This window comes from Ahaetulla prasina, chromosome 4 (genome assembly GCF_028640845.1).
Source record: "Ahaetulla prasina isolate Xishuangbanna chromosome 4, ASM2864084v1, whole genome shotgun sequence".
Taxonomy (NCBI): domain Eukaryota; kingdom Metazoa; phylum Chordata; class Lepidosauria; order Squamata; family Colubridae; genus Ahaetulla; species Ahaetulla prasina.
This window is the reverse complement of record NC_080542.1, coordinates 70,887,848-70,901,365: the sequence shown is the minus strand read 5'-3', so window position 1 is coordinate 70,901,365 and position 13,518 is coordinate 70,887,848. Positions and strand designations below refer to the sequence as shown.

Sequence of the window (13,518 nt, the reverse complement as noted above, 5' to 3'; positions counted from 1 at the left end):
AGTTCAAATTCAGAGCCTGAAGTCAGACAATGCTCACTCAGACAGTACACCTGATCTACAAAGGACAGAAATAAGTTCCAATCCATCCAGCAGATTAGCCTTGGGAGTATTTCAGCAAAAATCTCCATTTAAATTCATTCACCATTTTCTAAGATAGTCAACTAATCAGCAGGGGTGGTGAAGGTAGGAAAGGATATACCGTATATACTCAAGTATAAGCCGAGTTTTTCAGCACGTTTTTTGTGCTGAAAAACGTCCCCTCGGCTTATACTCGGGTCTATACGGCTTATACTCGAGGTTTTTTTTCTTTTCTTTTTTTCACATTTTACCGGACGGCGCGGGGAAGCCCTGCCGGTGCAGTGAGAGGGCGGGGCGGGGGAGCCGCCAGCCTTCTCAGCTGAGGGAGGGAGGGTTTCCCCAACCGGTAGGTGCCTCATTTCCCACCCTCGGCTTATACTCGAGTCCCCAGTTTACCCCAGTTTTTGGGGTAAAATTGGGGACCTCGGCTTATACTCGGATCGGCTTATATTCGAGTATATACGGTAACTGGTTCTTCTGTGTTCTCTTACCTCCCCCCATACTACAGAGAAAAGTGAAGAATCTATTTTGAAACACTGAAACATTGCACTTTTTCACAATAGTAGTACAGCAGAATTTTTAAAAGCCTAAAAAACCAGTAGCAGACAAAGAATTTTCTCCTCCATTGCCATAAAAGAAAAGAAAGGGGGGGGGAGGGAACTGTTTCAGCACTGGAACACCTGAAGACAAATATATGATGTCTCTGTACTGACATCGCTGTGAGCTTGTGATGAAGATATGTTAGTAGAGAAGAGAAAGGTTACATTGTTCAAAAATATTATTTATTGACAGAATGATGATTTGTACCAATGTGCTCCTGGTAAAGCATGGGAGGCATAACAAAGCTATTGCAAAGTATTTTTGCAATAACAACTTTGCAGCAACTCCTCTAAAGTAGGGAAAAGAAATTAATTTTTCCACAAGATGTGAAAAAGAAGTGGACCATTTGGAATGTTATATTTAATAAGTCACCTATTCTGACTGCAATTTATAAACCAAATTCTAGAGAAGTGAAATTCTCCTAGCTAATTTTCTCAGTATTGTGCTAAAATAAATATTGTATATTTGTTAACTATTTATGTGGTCCTTGAAAATGCAATAAATAAATAAATAAATAAATAAACAAACTATTTTCCAGGGTAAGTGACTTCTAGAAGAAACTGAATATAACCTTTGCTATAACAATAGCAAAATTAAATTACAAATATTAATAATGGAGTAGAACAAGCATATCTCCACTGAATTTTCTTGCCAGTAGTCACAATATTCAGTACCACCGTGATTCCAGTTGAAGAAGAGTTGGTTGTGATATGGTCATGTAATAATCATTTTCTAGAATACCAGCTATAATAAATTTAAGAGCAAAAAGTAAATACATTCAAGAAATATAGGATTGTTCAATTATATTTTAAAGAAAGTCGTATCATCTAGTAAAAATAATTAAAAAATTGATCATTCAACTGCTAAAAGCTTTTTTTGCTTCTACAGAATATGGTTGTTTTTTTTGGGAATAATTCATTACAAACTAAGAAATAATTTAGGAATTAAGGACTGAGTTTATCACTTATCCAACAATTTAAGTTTCCTATGATACCATTCTGAAATCTTTTACTTAAAAAAGTTTATAAATATATATATTTTAAGCCAATATTGTTAATATTTGCTAACATTCTATTTTATATAAAATATTCTTATTGATTGATTTATATTTCATATTTCTAAACTATCCATCTCTGTCAAAGAGGAATTTTTTTACATTATTGGTGGAAGAAAGCTTGCCAGAGAAAAGAGTATGAGTATGATATAAGAGATGTTTGATCATTCTAATACAGTGCCAAAAATGTCCACAATATTTAATTGCTTGAATGATTTCAGCTCAAAATAAAGTTTACAAATATGTATCTATTTGTTTTATACTAAAATTATAATTCCATTTTTGTTGAAAATATATCTAAAAGTTGAAGAAAATTGCTTTACATGAAATATACTTTCTAAAAAAGTCCACCTATGGAATACAGAAGAATATCATGAATATTATGAAATAACAAATGAGGGTTTTTATTGACAATGATAATAAAATTTTCCTCACTTACACGTAACTAAACTATTAAATTGTGTTTTTCAATTAACAATTTAAACCATGTTTTAAACTGTTTTAAAGCAGATCACTCCATCAGAAAGAACTAAATTCAGAAATAAGTGGAAGAAATCTAGCACTGAAAATTGGTATAATGCAGAACAAACAATGCAAAAATTATTTTGAATACTGGAAGTATGTGCATTTAACTTTAACTGAAATGATTTAATTGATATGCATATAACAGTATCAGATTATCTCTAGAAGTTACATAAAGAGTACAAAAGCTGGTACTCTTCTATTAATCTTATTCAACACAATAGAATATTGTGCTTCTAAAAGTGCCAACAGTATATAAAAGATCAACTTAAATCTGATAATTTCTTAAAACATTTAAATCAGCCTTCTCAATTGGAAATTTATGAAACTCTAAGGTTACATGAGAAATTACGATTGGATAAGAAAACAAAAGTTGTTCTTTTAACTTTGTGTAGCACACAGTTCTAGCATTGACAGAAGTAATTTTAACATGCTGAAACTCATCTACCATGTTTCCCAAGTCTGAAAAACATTTCATAATCATGAATCACAAACAAAAGGGGATACAAAAGTAATGAATTGAAACTTATCAAAGAGAGATCCTAGAACTAAGGAGAAATTTCCTGACAGTGAGAACAATTAATCATTGGAATAGCTTGCCTTCAGAAATTATGGATGCTCCAATACTAGAGGTGAAGAGAGTGGACTGCTATTGTCCGGAATGTTATAGGGTCTCTTGCATAGCCAGGGGTTGGATTAGAAGACCTTCAAGGTCTTCCAATTCCATTATTCTGTATTGTGTATTTCAAGGATCTTCCAAAGTAAAAAAAAAATGATGAGAAAGGCTGCTTTATATCATTGCCATCTATTTTGCTTACGGCACCAAAGTAGTTGCTATTTCTTACAAGTATATTTTTATTTTTACTTTGTCAATCATGTCCTGGATACAGTATCCTACATAGCAGCAGATTTTTTGTTTTAAAAAAATAGCTTTTGGAGATAGAAGTATCTGTTATGTAATAAAATACATAAGAAAGTCTTTATTAACTAGCATATTTTTTCCTGGCTTATTTTCTAAGAGGGTTTTTAAAGTGAATTTCTATATTTATTTATTTATGATGTTTGGATGCCAGCTAGCAATACAGTAACTAGAAGAGAATAGATAGAATATAATTCTTTATTGGCCAAGTGTGATTGGACACACAAGGAATTTGTCTTGGTGCATATGCTCTCAGTGTACATAAAAGAAAAGATACATTTGTCAAGAATCATATGGTACAATACTTAATGATAGAGAGAACAAATAAGCAATCAAATCGTATTAGGAATGATGACAGTCAATATAAATCGTAAGGATACCAGCAACAAGGTTACAGTCATACAGTCATAAGTGACAGGAGACGGGTGATAGGAACAATGAGATTAATAGTAATGCAGACTTAATAACTAGTTTAATGGTATTGAGGGAATTGTTTGTTTAGCAGAGTGATTGCACTCAGGAAAAAACTGTTCTTGTGTCCAGTTGTTCTGGTGTGCAGTGCTCTATAGTGTCATTTTGAAGGTAGGAGCTAAAACAGTTTATGTAACTACATTCTATATTCTACACCAGGGGTATACAAAATGGAGGAAGCATTGGGTCGATCTGACCAACTCATGAAGCAAGCAACGCACCTCATGAAGGAAGTCTTCCAAGGCTCGCAAATTTGAGATGCTGGAGCCTGTACCGTTGGAGGTGTGAGGGGCGAGAGGAGGCTACCAGTGAGCAAGACATTTCCCCAACCCCTGGAACTTCTGCAGTTGCTGCGGAGAATGCCAATGAGCCCATTGCCACCTCAGCGAATCCACTTCAGAGAAACCCAGGCACAGTGCAAGTTCCTCAGCTGGTAGGAAGGGAATCCACAGCTGGATCATAAGATACCGCCCCGGGCATCAAATTTGATGGAGACCCCCCAGCAACTGGGGTATGTGCAAGAGTATGAGAAGGATCGCCCAACCAAGGGGGTGAGGGTCAGGTTCATGACCTTGGCCCTGTAGAGGGCTGCTGCATGCTAGATGGTGACCCTCCACAACGTGGATGTCCTGAGCTCCGAAATTTTAACAACTTCATGATGGCCCTGAGGCACAGATTCAAGGACTCTGTAGCTGATCAAAAAGCCAGGGACTACATCAAAACCATAAAACAAGTTGCTGGCCAGTAGTTAAATACACAGAGGAGTTTTGAGAACTGGCCTCCTGTGTGGACTGGCCAGAAGAAATACTGGTGAGTTGTTTCAAAGATGGGCTGAATGACGACCTGTACCATGCTTGCATTGCCACAGGCGCTCCAAATGGTACATCTTGGCAAAAGAAGCCGAAATTGACCAAGCCCGAAACTAGTACCACTTGAGTAGAACCTGGAAGAGTCACCACCTGAGAAGAAGAAAGAGGTCGCCATCCCCCAGTACGCTTCAACATGCTTAACAGCCTGCTTCAAGTGTAGGAAGGAATGTCACTGCATGGAGGAATGTTGTGCAAAGTCCCTGATCAGAAAGGAAGACCGGCAATCAGAAGCAAAGCCAGCAAAATCCTTCTAGTGCTCCAGGGAAATCACCCTGAAGAGCAGCGAGGTCATGGAGTTCTGGTCCTTCCTCAAGCATGGACCTGGAATTCCAATCCCAAAAGAAGAGCTGAGTCTGTCAGATAACAACTACGATGACAGCAACCCTTTGGTAAGTAGGACAATCAAGCCCATCACTGGGTTTACAGAACTGCTAATCCCAAGCACAGGGCAGAAGGTGGTGCTGACAGCCTTATCAAGGCTGCATCCGGTGCCTAATAAGTCCAATCCTAGTGGGAAAACTGAGGACCCACCTAAAACAGTTAAAAAAACTCCATAGTGTTTTGCCAGTTTAATGGGTCCACCATAGGAGTAGTCCCAGCTAGGTTTGTCACGGAGCCCCTGGAATTTGCCATAGAGAGCCATTCTGAGACCATTGCTTTTATTGTGGCTCCAGGCATGGAATTCTCCCTAGTCCTAGGACTATCATGGCTAAAAAAAGTGAGCCCAAGGGTGGACTGAACAAAGGGGACCCTTGAGTTTCAAGCTAAAACTCTACTCCATGATGCCCTGAGAACTAGATGAGTTGCGCAATTTTATAGAAAAAAACTTGGAGCATGGCTTCATCTGATCTGCCACACGCAAAATAGCTGCCCTGGTACTGTTCTGGGAAAAGAAAGATGGCTCGCTTCATTTATGCATCCATTAAAGAGGTCTAAATGCAGTGTGCATGAAAATGGGTATCTACTGCCCCTCAGGAAGAACATGCTGGCCCACCTTTCAAAGGGCAAGATTTTTTTCTAAGTTGGACTTGTGGGAAGCCTATTAACAAGTCAGGATTTGGGAGACGGATGGGCAGAAGACTGCTTTTAACTGCCCATTTGGTATTTCCAGTTTAAGATGCTCCTGTTTGGGTTCCAAGGGGACCCTGCAGTAGTCATGCAGCTGATAAATGAGGTGTTCCATGAACACCTATATAAGGGTGTTTTGGTATATCTTGATGACATTCTGATATACACCAAAACCAACGCTGAGCATATAAAGCTGGTCCAGGCAGTCCTGAAAAAACTCCAAGCCATCCAACTATACAATAAACTCTCAAAATGTGAGTTCCACAAAGACAAAAATAGACTACCTGGGATATTGGATCTTGCACCAGGAGGTGGAAAAAGACCCATAAAAAGTGTGAGTGGTGTTAGAATGGGAAATCCCGCGCACCTGAAGACAGCTACAAACCTTCCTAGGATTCGCAATTCACCCCATTATTCGCCCAAATCACCCTCCCTATTACTAACTTGCTGAGAACCAAGGAGGTAGATAAGCCTAAACCCGGCCAGCCACTAAAGTGGAAATGGAATGTCAAGCAGCATTTGAGAAGCTAAAAAAGCTCTTCTCAGGTGAGCTAATGTCGAAGCACCCAGACTGGGAAAACCACTTTGATTCAAACCAATGTCAGTGATGTGGCAGTGGGGATTGTGTTGCTTCAGGAAAACGAGGGGGGTCAACTACAGCTCTGTGCATACACAGTGAAAAAATTAACCAAAACCAAGCAGCATTGGGCAATATGGGAGAAGGAAGTTTAAAAAAAATGTTAAAAATCTAAATCTAAAAGTATGGGGTGGGAGATGGGGGTGATTTTATTATATTAATTTATTTGATCCTTTTTTATTAGTTTTATTGTTTTAAATAATGTTTTATATTCTGTAAGTCACCTTGATAGGGACGTGGTGGCTCAGTGGCTAAGAGCTTGTCGATCAAAAGGTCAGCAATTCAGCGGTTTGAATCCCTAGTGCTGCTTAATGGGATGAGCTCCCGTTACTTGTTCCAGCTTCTACCAATCTAGCAGTTTGAAAGCATGTAAAAAAGGCAAGTAGAAAAATAGGGACTACTTTTGGTGGGAAGGTAACAGAGTTCCATGCGCCTTTGGCGTTTAGTCATGCCGGCCACATGACCACAGAGACGTCTTTGGACAGTGCTGGCTCTTCGGCTTTGAAACAGAGATGAGCACTGCCCCCTAGAGTTGGGAATGACTAGCAGATATGTGTGAGGGGGAACCTTTACCTTTTCCTTTTAAGTCGCCTTGAGTCACCATGTGTCATAGGTGGCAATATTTGCATCTGATAAACTATTGTACAGCTTCCAGTTTAAATGGCTCTGCTGGAAGTTTGCTGACCTCTAGTGGTACTCCACAAAAATAATATAGAAAACCAAGTTTATTCCCAACTAAATATTTATTTTTAGAAATAAGTTGAAATAAAATGTGTTAGGCCATTTTGCACATTAAGAATGCCTTTCACCTAGCAAAGACACATTATTATGAACCAACTAATTCAAGTTAAACTTCCTGCATAATTGTCCTTTTTAGAAGTTACTTTCATTTTCCTTGCTACATCATATTCAGTTCACTTCCTTTACTACAATCTGATATAAAGTTCACTGCTTTAAGTAATTTAATAATGTTCCTTAATTTTTTTTTAAAAAGCTACCGATATGTCCACTCAGGATCAAAGAAGAATGTTCACAATAATTTATATCAGAATAAAGCTGGAAGGGACTTGGAGGTCTTCTAGTCCAGCACCCTGCTCAAGCAGAAGATTCTATACCATTTCAGACAAGTGAATGTCCAGTCTCTTCTTAAAAACCTTCAGTGATGAAGCACCCATGTCTGAAAGCAAGCTGTTCCACTGGTTAATTTTCCTCATTGTTAGGAAGTTTCTCTTCAATTCCAGGTTGCTTCTCTCTTTGATTAGTATTCATCCATTGTTTTTTGTCCTAACCAATGATGCTTTGGAAAATACTGTAAGTTGACTCCTTCTCTTTGTGGCAGCCTCTCCAATATTGGAATACTGCTATTATATCACCTGTTTGTCTTTTCTCTAGACTAGCCAAACCCAAATCCTGCAACCATTCTTCATATGTTTTAGTCTCCAGGCTTTAATCATCTTTAATTGCTCTTCTTTATACTTTTTCTAAAGTCTCAATATCTTTTTTGTAATGTGGTGACCATAACTGAATGCAGTATTCCAGGTGTGGTCTTATTAAGTATTTACAAAACTGTACTAATACTTCACTTGATTTTGATTCTATACATCTGTTTATACAACCAAGGATTGTATTAGCTTTTTTGGCTTCTGCCACACATTACTGACTTATGTTTAAGTGATCATCCACTAAGATTCCAAGGTCCCTATCGCAGTTATTGTTTTTGAGCCAGGTTTCGCCAAATCTGTACTTGTTCTTTTAATTTTTCCTGCGCAGGGGTAAAATGTTGCTTTTCTCCACATTAAATTTCATTTTGTTGGATAGGGCCAAAGTTGTTTTCCCTTCAGGATTTTTATCCATGAAATTTTGCTTTGGCTGTCTCTGAGTTTGTTAAAATCAGCTCTTTTAAAGTTTAAGACACTGGTTGGATTATATTCTGTTGTTTTGTGTTTGCATTATATTTAATTCCAGTATGACATGGGCACTCTTGCCCAAGGTTCCAGAAATTTCCTCTCTCACTTCTTGTCTATTAGTAAGAATTAGGTTCAATATAGTTTTTTCTTTAGTTCCCTCCTCTGCATTTTGGATGACAAATCTGCCAGCTAAATTAGTTAGTAATCTCCCACTTTCTACAGTTTGTCTCCCAGTTGATATCAGGGTAGTTAAAGTCTCCCATTACTACTGTGTATGTTTTCTGCATATATTTGTTAATTGATTGGTTAATTCATCTATTTGTTCTGCTTGGTTGAATGGCCTGTAGTATACACCAATAGCAATGTCATTTTTTGACCCATATGGATTCTAGGAGATTTTCATCATTGGTTTTGTTTATTTCTGTAGAGATATAGTGATCTTTTATATATAATACAAATCCACCTCCTCTTTTGTTAGATCTTTTTCTTTTGAATAGTTTGTATTTATTATTTATTTAACTAATGAACTAATACTTCAAGTTCACCCTGTTTGTTCCCTTTGAGCATTTTGAGCAAAATTTAAAAGGCACAAAAGGAACAAAATTGCCAGACCAAGCCAATAACGGTGACATTAGCAAGTATTCTATCTGCAGATAGAATTCTTTCACGTTTTCTTTTTATTGGTAAAATAACTGCTTTCCCTGAACTGAAAGCCACATGTTAATCAAAATATTCTACCCTAAGCAGAAAACCAATGTAGGTCATTGATGTCATAATTATTATTATAGCTAGGTCATAAATACCATAATTATTACTTTCAGGCAAACAGAATCTTGAGGAAATGACCATCCATTTTTTTGGTGCTGACTCTATGATATTCCCTAAAGATAAAAAAAAACAAATGAATTGGTAAAGAGCCTATAATAACCAACCCTATAAAAACATCTGTTAAATCTTTTGTAAATTTTTGAACACATTTTTGTCCAATAATAGATTTCTATTTGTATAAATTTGGAGAAGACTAAAATATAAAAATGAAGGATTTTTTCTCAAAAATTTTAAAAGCCAAAGAAGCAAAGAACAGAAGAAAGGGGAGCTATGAAAATTGTTTATAAAATATGCACCAAATATGAGAAAAAAAGAAAAAAGTTACAAAATATTCATTGAATTGGATGATCTTACTTGAGTTAAAAAAAATATTTATGGAAAGGTGGATAGAAATGTGGCCAGAAAAATAACCAAAGCACAAAACATATGTTTGCAATCTTATGTATCTTTCTCATTTATTTATTTATTTATTTATTTATTTGATTTGTATACCGCCCTTCTCCAGAGGACTAAGGGCGGTTCAGAGCCAGTAAAAAATACATATAATACAAGTTGAGCAATATAAAAAACTGATTCAATTTATGGCCTAAAAACTAAAATAAGAATAAAACCCCATTTAAAAGACTACATTTAAGCTAGCCCTGCGCGATGGAACAGAAGAGTCTTCAGCTCGCGGTGAAAGGTCCGGAGGTCGGGGAGTTGACGAAGCCCCGGAGGCAGCTCATTCCAGAGGGCAGGAGCCCCCACAGAGAAGGCCCTCCCCCTGGGGATCGCCAGCCGACATTGTTTGGCCAACGGCACCCTGAGGAGGCCCTCCTTGTGGGAGCGCACAGGTCGATGGGAGGCTACTGGTGGCAGTAGGCAGTCCCGTAAGTAACCCGGTCCTATGCCATGGAGCGCTTTAAAGGTGGTAACCAGCACCTTGAATTGCACCCGAAAGACCACCGGAAGCCAGTGCAGACCGCGCAGGAGAGGTGTCACATGGGAGCCACGAGGTGCTCCCTCTATCCACCCGCGCAGCCGCATTCTGGACCAATTGGAGCTTCCGGGTGCCCTTCAAGGGGAGCTCCATGTAGAGAGCATTGCAGTAGTCTAGGCGGGACGTGATGAGGGCATGAGTGACTGTGCAGAGGGAGGCCCAGTCTAGAAAGGGACGCAACTGGTGTATCAGGCGAACCTGATAAAAAGCTCCCCTGGCTCTTCTAAAGACAGCCGTGCATCCAGGAGGATGCCTAGATTGTGAACCCTCTCCATGGGGGCCAACAACTCGCCCCCAACAGCCAGCGATGGGAGCAGCTGGCTGTACTGGGATGCTGGCATCCACAGCCACTCGGTCTTGGAAGGGTTGAGTTGGAGCTTGTTCTCCCCATCCAGACCCGTACGGCCTCCAGACACCGGGACATCACTTCGACGCCTCGTTGGGGTTGTTAGGGGTGGAAATATACAGCTGGGTGTCATCAGCATACAGATGACATCTCACCCCAAAACTGGATGATCTCACCCAGCGGCTTCATATAGATGTTGAACAGAAGAGGCGAGAGAACCGACCCTGTGGTACCCCACACAAGAGGTGCCTCGGGGCCGATCTCTGCCCTCCGTCTGCGACCGGTCAGAGAGGTAGGAGGAGAACCACCGATAAATGGTGCCCCCCACTCCAAGCCCCCCGAGCCGCCGCAGCAAGATACCATGGTCGATGGTATCAAAAGCCGCTGAGAGATCTAATAGGACTAGGACAGAGGAGCAGCCTCTGTCCCGAGCCTTCCAGAGATCATCTACCAACGCGACCAAGGCCGTCTCCGTGCTGTAACCAGGCCGGAAGCCTGACTGGAACGGGTCCAGATAGACAGTTTCATCCAGGTACTGGGGGAACTGTCGTGCCACCACATTCTCAACAACCTTCGCCACAAAACGAAGGTTGGAGACAGGATGATAATTTGCTAAAACAGCTGGATCCAGGGATAATTTGCTAAAACAGCTGGATCTTGAGGAGGGGCCTCACTACCGCTTCTTTCAAAGCGGTAGGGAAGACACCCTCTGTCAGAGAAGCATTGACAATTCCCTGAAGCCAGCCTCGTGTAACCTCCCAGGTGGCCAGTACCAACCGGGAGGGACACGGGTCCAATAAACATGTGGTCACATTCAGCCTCCCCAGTATCCTAGGGAGTATCATAAGAAAGTAGTTAGTTTCTGAGACTTCCGAATGAACTTCCGGCACCTTCGGAAGTGGGACCGCGAGCTCTGCGGCCCATTCCGAGCTCTCTATGTTAGAGGACTCCAAATCAGGGCCCTAGTCACCCTGGAGGGGAGGCAAAGTAAAGGAGAACTGCCGAGCAAATCGAGGAGAGTCGCATCTCTCCTCCTTTACTCGGAAAACCCCTTCCAAAGACGAAGAGCAGTGGCGGTCAAAATGACTGCCATGAAGTTGGGAACAATCTGAAAAATAGTGCAGGAGAAGAGAAAGTGAATGGTGCATGAACAGGGTGAGAAAATATTTTTTGTTGAAATTAGACCCCAAGAAATCTAAAGGGGAAGTATATTTAGAACTATTTGGTAAAGTGGTGTACCAGACACTTGGGAAAATACTGAAGGATTTAAGAGGAAAAATTACTTTTTAAAATGAATAGAAACTTGGACTCTTAAAATTAAAGACGTAGCATTGAAGAGGTGTTTTTAAAACACTGGAATTACAATCCCAAATTTTATTTTTCTACCATTGCTCAATTGCAAACTTACAATTTAAAATAATTAAATCATACTTACTAATAACATCCCAGAGAGACTGAGCAGACTGAAGAAAGAGCGCCATCTGCTGATGAAAAGGGAACTAACTATTTAAAGAGACAGAAACTGTCTCTAAGACCACTAGAGGCTTGAATATTAAACAAGAATTTCAGCTAAAAGACCCCGAATACAAATGAACATATAAAAATGACTTGAAAAGATGTGAATAACCATCTGGTGAATTTAAATTGACTGGATTGACTATTGATGATTTAAAACAGAGATTTGGAAGTTTGATTGAATCAATTATTCCTGGACAATTGGCCAAAAAAGAAACTTATTAAATACAGATGCAACACAAGACAGAAATGAGAAAAAAAAGTGGAATGGAGTTCAAAGCATGGAGGAAATATTTGAGCATATAGACCAAAAACTTGAAAATATACTACAAGTGATAACGGATAAAGACCAGGACAATGAGGAAAGAATGGAACCATCAGAAGGAACAGAGGAAAAAGCAGAACTGACAAAACAACAGAAAGAAACCAACAAGAATGAACTATTACTAAAACTAATAACAGTTAAGGAATTAAAAAAGAAGGAACAGGAGAAACAGGAAGAGAGCTGGGGAAAAGAGAAGGGGCAAGGAGCAGATAGTTTTGAAACCAGACAGTTGGAAAGGGTAGAGAAGTGAAGAAAAGTTAGATTATATAAACAGAAGACAGATTTAGTTATAGAGGGAGTAAAAGACTTAAGGAATGAATGTGGGAGGCAAATCAAAAAGAAAATATGATTAAAGGTTCCAATGTGAGCAAGAGATGATGGATAAAAGAAGGGTGGGGAAAGGGAAAGTAATCCTTCATAAATATATCTTAATAAATATATATATATATATATATATATATATATATATATATATATATATATATATATATATATATATATATATATATATATACATATATATATATTAGAATTACAAAAGCTGGTTCATTATTTTATAAGTAGTGTAATAGATAATTAAAATAACATTTCAATACAAATAGATATGAAGACGGAAATAGGAGAAGCATGAATAAGAATGAAACAATAAGTGAAACTAGAATTTGAAATATTAAAGATGCATAAAAATATGATTAGCTATGAAACATTGAAACTAAAAATGCATGATTAAATAATGAAAAAATATATTTTAATATACATATGGGTATTAATAGAATTATACTCTATACCAGGGGTGTCCAAACTACGGCCCGCGGGCCAACTGCGGCCCGCGGGTCAGTTTTTTTTGGCCCGCAGCAAATTCTTGAAGTATAATTTAAAATGGCCCCATGGGCGGGGAATAATGAAGGGAGGGGGCAGAGGAGGCGGCGAGCGGGAAAGAGGCTGCTGGCTGTGCCACCACACACCTTCCTCGGGCCGCCATCGAGAAACAGGTGAGGAGGGGTTCTGTCCTCGCCTTCCTCGGGTGGGAATAACGGCGGGGAGGCGGCAGCAGCGCGAAGAGGCAGCAAGCGAAGAGGCTGCTGGCGTGCCCGGCCCAGCAGCTCTGTCCTCGGCTTCCTCGGGTGAGAATAACGGCGGGGAGGCGGCAGCAGCGAAGAGGCTGCTGGCGTGCCCGCCCAGCAGCTCTGTCTCGCCTCGGGTGAGAATAACGAAGGGGAGGCGGCAGCAAGCGAAAGCAGCGCGTCACCAAAAGGAGAGACCCGACAGTCTTTTAATCCGTGTAAAATTGGAGGCTTGGGTGGAATTTTAAATCAAAGGAATGCATTGATCAAACCAATATGCAATTCGGGGAAAAATCCTGCTGGCGTGCCCGGCCCAGCAGCTCTGTCTCGCCTTCC

The 13,518-nt window shown here is 39.7% G+C and overlaps 1 protein-coding gene across 5 annotated transcripts in view; it reads right to left on the bottom strand.

Annotated features, from left to right (window-relative positions):
- The window catches only part of ELMO1 (engulfment and cell motility 1), a 499,623-nt gene that overhangs the window by 232,064 nt on the left and 254,041 nt on the right, over positions 1 to 13,518 (bottom strand). The gene's annotated exons all lie outside the window — the stretch shown is intronic.